Genomic DNA, 5,644 nt, shown 5'->3' with positions numbered 1-5,644 from the left:
GGAGTCCTCACACATGCCAGTGGCGCCAGTAAAGACCTCCCAGCTGGGCCCCCGGAGCCGTGAGGCAGACATGCTCCCATCGGTCAGCGTGGCCCACACTCTGGCTGCCTGTCTCCCCAGAAAACAGGTGATGGGTGGAAGATGCCAGCCTCTGCCCCCTTCCCCAGCTGGCAATCCAGGCCACCGGCAGGGGCAGGCAGGGCAAGGGGAAGTCTCTCTGGCTGGTTTCACTTCCTGGTGTCCATGACCTGTCTGACAGGTTTAGGGAGGACACCAGGACAGGAAGGGTTTCCACACAGAAAGGAAACTAAGAATCTGCCTGTGTCGGCGCCCAGGGTAACTAATACCGGAACGGAACGGCGATGAGGCCCAGGGGCTTGGGGCTTGCACACCAGCAGGAGCCGTCTGAGGCACTCGGATGCAGAGGGGTGCGGGGATCCACTTCCCGTCCCAGGTGCCCCCAGTCCCCATCTCAGGGAGGACCTGAGGCCTTAGTGACTGGGTGATCGCTTCCACCCAACCAGCTGAGAAGTGGCAGAGCCAGCCTGAGGCTCTGGAGCCCCCTGCTCACAGCACTGGGGCCCCAGGCCTGGAATGCTGGCATCCTGGGGGAGGGACAGAAAAGGCTCTGGTCCCATTACCCTCATCAGCCAGTCGCTTCAGCCTACACACCCACACTCCAAACCGTCTCAAAATAATAACCTCCTTGTGAGTGGGTGGACCCATAAGGTAAGAGCTGGGGTGGGGCCCAGTGAGGCACCCCTCCCAGAAGAAAGACACAGGGATGGTGGGAGGGACAGAAACTCTGCACTTTCCACCCCCAGCACCAAGACTGGAGGGTCCCTGAACGCCCCGTGTTCAGGGGACGCTCTCACATGACTCTCCCTTAAGCACACTGCCATCAGGGTCAGGAATGGTCCTCCTTGAGGGTTACAGAGGCTGATTCTTCACCAGATAAGATTCTGGCTCCCCAGGCCAGCTGCGGAGAGGTGGAGACTGTGGAGAGTCCCGGGCACAGACAGGCTGACCGGCCCGTGCACATGCATCCTCCTGTTCCCTGCTAGGCAGTTTGTAACTGCTGAGCCCCCAAAGCTGTCCCTTCTCAGGGAACTTATTCCCTTCCTGCTCTAAGCAGACTGGCATGCACTGAGCCCCACTGCCACTGGCCACCCAGCCGGGGCCCACTCTGTTCGGCAAACAGTAGCCTCCCGGAACGGCAGCTCCAGCCTGAGTCTGCTCTGGGGCAGCAGTTCCCCCATGGGAGGAAATAAGCAGAGAGGGGCTGCAAACCTGGGCTGTTCTAGGCCTGTGGGGCATGCCTGCCTCTGGCCAGCACCTCTCTGCTCCCGCTGCCCTGCCCTCCTGGACCATGCAGTCTCCACAACGACCTCACCGGTCTCCTCAGCCCCCTCCCCTGCACACACAGTGGGCTGCTCTCGTTTCCTATGGAAGAGCCATGCATTCTACACTCTGGACATTGTACTGCTGAATAAAAATTGGGGGAAGCCATTGTTTTAGACTGAGCTTTTGCACTAGGCCCCAACAGACAAGGTCAAATGGAGTCACTCATGCCAAAACGTCCCATTGTCAAACCCAAACATTAAGGAAGTGGATAGATCCCCATAGTGACCGTTTCTCCTGAAAGTGGTCTACCTAAGTCAGTGCTAGAAGGAAATAGAACTCAGGCACATCTTGCGGCTGACACAGCCCTAGCTGCTACTGAGGCTCATTGGACTTTCTGTTTAAAAAACACCCCATTGCCCAAAGGCATTCCCCCTTCACCTGCCACACTGACTGTCTCCATACCCTGCTCAAGACTGAACCCATCACTCCTGGCTACTCCCTGCTTCCACTTGCAACTTTTGCCTTAAAAATCATCCTGAAATCCTAACGTGCCAGCACACATGATCCGGGGCCGCTGCACTGTTGTGGAGGCTGGGAGGTCATCCTAACCCAAATAAAATCTTTTGCTTTGCCTCAGCCTTCCTTTTTCGGGCTGCCAGTGCCTAGCTGCAGCAAGCGGAGGGCAGCACTGCAGAGTGGCTGAGCACTCACCGAGGACAAGGCCGGGTTCTCAGCCCCGTCTAAACGGGCCGAGCGGCGGAGCATGCATGTGGTGTGGAGGAGGCAGGGGCAGGAGGATGGCGATATGGCAAGACCCTGTCAAGAATACCTTTCCCCTCCTGTCCTTTTCTCCCTCCCTTACACGCTCTCATTAAAAAAGAAAAAAAGTCCAAAACCAAACCAACTACGATAAAGCCAACTGATGCAGGAATCTCAGTAGGGAAACCTGGCAGACAGCATACAGAACTGTTTTTCCCCCAAGTCTGTTTTTGCAAACATTAACATTTTAAACCAATCTATAATAAAAATCTCTATAATGACATATTTGTTTGTGGATAATACAATTCCAGAGCATAAAAAAACTGATGATGGTTTCATTTGGCCTTAAAAAAATAGGGACTGGTTCTCCAGAAAAAGCACTGTCACCCCCATTCTCTTACAGTCTTCACGTCTCCCCTACACATTGCTTCCTTCTAGAGGAGCCCCTCGGCCACTGCACCAACAGCCACGTCCACCTCTCCTACCACATCAGTCTCTTCACAGTGATCATGACAGAACTATCCCATCGCAGCCCACCGTGAACCGAAAAAGCCACTCCTGTGCATCTGACACAGAGCTTCTCTACGTGGCTCATTTAAACGGAAACACACACGTGTACACTCCTTAGCCAACCCTGTGGTGTAGGGCCAGTCTTTCTCCGAAAGTAGGCTTGCTGATCAGAGTTCCCATGCTGTCTATTTCATGGTTGGTTGGTTGGTTTGTTTGTTTTTAAGTTTGTTTCTTTCACGAGAGATAGGGAGGCAGCATCCTCAACAGGATGGCAGAAGTTAATGAGTTCAGTAAAGTCAATCTTAGGGTTTTCTTTTAAAGATCTTTTCTTTTCTTTCTTTTTTTTTTTTTTTTGTAGAGATTTTTGCCTTAGGGCGTGTGCACTTGCCAGAGACAGAGAGAAACAGTGACAGTTAGAGGGAAAGTGAGAAGTCATCCCCTGGTGGAAGGGATGGCTGCGCTCTCCTCCATTCTCTTTCTGGGGATCTTGGGGAAGCATGTGCATGCACCCAGCATGAGTTAAGCCACTGGGTCTGGGATCTGAACTGCTGCGGTCAGCCATCTGGGAGTCCAACGACATAACTGCTACGCCATCTGCTGGCCCCAGTAAAGTTGATTTTAAAGGGTCTTGAGTCTGGGCCAGCAAGCAGTGTGGTGGCTGAGGCTGCTAGATCCCATGTAGCTGACTGCACAGTTCAAGTTCCAGACCCTGCAGCTTGGAGAAAAGCACACATTTTGGCATGGTCAATCCCTCACCCGGGGGGTGGTGATTTCTCACTCACCCCAACCTCGTCTCTGTCACGTGAGCACACACACTATAGGGCATGCTAAGATAAATAAAAGGGGAGGCGTTGATGCCATGATCCACCTCCAGCCTCAGTCGGACCCAGTCATGGACATACATGCCTAATGTACTCACAGTGGTCTCTAGATGTGAATCTGGAACTGTACCATTTTATCTTTTAAAAAAGCAGAATGAAAACTTAAAAGACATTTAAAAAACAATCTGAGTGTGAAGTTCTTCTGAATTTTTCTTTTTTAGAAGTTTTTGCTATAGGGCACGTACACTCGCCGGAAAGACAGAGAGACAGAAAGCGAGAAATCACCCCACAAGGGGATGGCCACGCCGCAATCCCTTCTCCTCCATTCTCCTCTCGGGATCTTGGGCACACACGTACTCTCACGCCTGGTGAGAGTTTAAGCTGCCAAGTCTGGAACTCGAACCACAGTTGACTATGAGGGAGTCCAGTGATGTGACCATTATGCCCTCTGCTGGTCCTAAGTCCTCCTGGATTTTTATAACATGTTACCAATGTTTAGAAACTGTGTCCACATCTTTTTTGTTTGTTTGTTTGTTTTTTTGGAGAGGTTGCCAGACAGACAGAGAGAGACACAGAGACAGAAAGCGAGAAATCACCCCCCAGGGGGGATGGTCACGCCTCAATACCTTCTCCATTCTCCTCTCGGGATCTTGGGCACGCATGCACACGCGCCCGGCGTGAGTTTTAAGCCACCGGGTCCGGGACACGAACCGCGGTCGAGTACGTGGGAGTCCAGCGACATAGCCATTACGCTAACTGCTGGTTCCCTGTGTCCACATCTTTTAGACAGGGATTCGGAGTAACCCCACAATGGTCAAACAGGCATAGAGAGCCGACTCTCCCTCCACCCTGTCCTAGAGCACCGTGTTCAGAACTCGGATGACAACAGCCAGGCTTGAATCTCAACTCAAGTCACTACTTAGAACAGGACCTTAATTAAGTTACTTAACCACTGCATGACCGTTCTCCGTCTGTGAGTGGGGGTCTCAGCTATTTAAGTTGCTTCGTTTATTTAAGTGATGCTACGTTCAATTATGTAATTACAATAACAAGTACAACAGCCATAAACAGGTTCGGGAACAAACAGCTGCCTCTACAAGCACTGGTCTAACTGACGGAGCAGGACGGGGCGGACGGAGACGGGCCTGCCAGCTGAGCAGCAGCATGCCAAGGGCGTTACTCGGGAGGCAGCCACAGGAAGTGGGCCACATCAGACAAGCCAGGGGCAGGGAGGCCCAGGTGGTTAAGTATGGCTTTACTGGGCCTGCTCACCACCTGCCACCTAAACCCAGGCTCTGCCTGTGGAGCTTTAAAATAACACGGATGCCCTGGCATCCTCAGAGACTGACGGAAGGCTGATGAGGCGGGGCCCAGACGTTTCTCACAGCTCACAGACCCTGACAGCTGGAAGCCACAGGCGGGACCGTAAGCCCTCGAAGGGAGGATGCACACCCGGACCACACTGCCTAGCTTTTAGAGAAGTGGACGGTAGCCGGCAGGTTTCAAGCACCAGCCAGGCTTATCCCCTTCCAAGCTTCCCTATCACTCCAGGGGGTAGAAACCACCCACACAAACAGCCGAGGTTGGACCCCAGAGGCAAACAAAGGTGCCAAGGGAGAAGGCAGGCCTCTGTGGTGACAAACACTCCCACCCAGAATACTCCAGAAGGCGCCAGCCAGAGCTGCGGCTAAGCCAGACACCCCACCACCAGGGGAAGTGACACCTGTGCATCCCAGCCCCAGGGTGCCCCTGGCACGTCCTTTCCTTGCAGTGGACAGGCCATCTAGACAGAAGGGAGGCTGTGGCCTGGACCGAGGCTCTAGATCCATTCTCTTTCACCCACTGCAAGTCGGACACTCTCAGCAAAGACTCTTTAACATGTGTGCCCTGGGCCCCAGAATGACATCACAGAGGGGCAGAAGTGGAAAGGCAGACAGGAAGCACTGGTTACTAAGTAACAGGCCCCAGCCCACCTTTGTTGGCTTTGGTGACAGCAAGGAAGGCCTGATCAAGGCCACTGGCTATGCTAGCACCTTCTCTCCCGACAGGTGCTTCTTCGAGTCAGGGTGCTGCTCTGATCACCAGGTGGTCTCTTCATCTGGGCCCCCAAAAGTGCGGCCACGGTGTTTGCCCTCACTGGACGCAGGGCTGCTGACGGCAGAGGCAGGTAATGGCTCCCTCCTCCCGCCCCTTCTCCCCCCACGGTGGAC

The 5,644-nt window shown here is 53.7% G+C and overlaps 2 protein-coding genes across 5 annotated transcripts in view; one reads left to right on the top strand and one right to left on the bottom strand.

The window, feature by feature from the left end:
• RECQL5 (RecQ like helicase 5) overlaps positions 1-5,644 on the bottom strand; it is a 39,584-nt gene that overhangs the window by 14,501 nt on the left and 19,439 nt on the right. The gene's annotated exons all lie outside the window — the stretch shown is intronic.
• Positions 4,979-5,644, top strand: part of ERLN (endoregulin) — a 3,671-nt gene continuing 3,005 nt past the window's right edge. The window contains exon 1 of one of the 2 annotated variants that reach the window (XM_006145809.3): positions 4,979-5,601. The gene's annotated coding sequence lies outside the window, so the exon portion shown is untranslated. The remainder of the gene's footprint in view (positions 5,602-5,644) is intronic. The other variant, XM_006145810.3, reaches the window with a different exon arrangement.

The sequence above is a fragment of the Tupaia chinensis genome, unplaced genomic scaffold (genome assembly GCF_000334495.1).
Source record: "Tupaia chinensis unplaced genomic scaffold, TupChi_1.0 Scaffold000159_1, whole genome shotgun sequence".
In the NCBI taxonomy this organism is placed as follows: Eukaryota; Metazoa; Chordata; class Mammalia; order Scandentia; family Tupaiidae; genus Tupaia; species Tupaia belangeri.
Note: the sequence above shows the minus strand (reverse complement) of the source record. Positions and strands in the feature narration are given on the sequence as shown.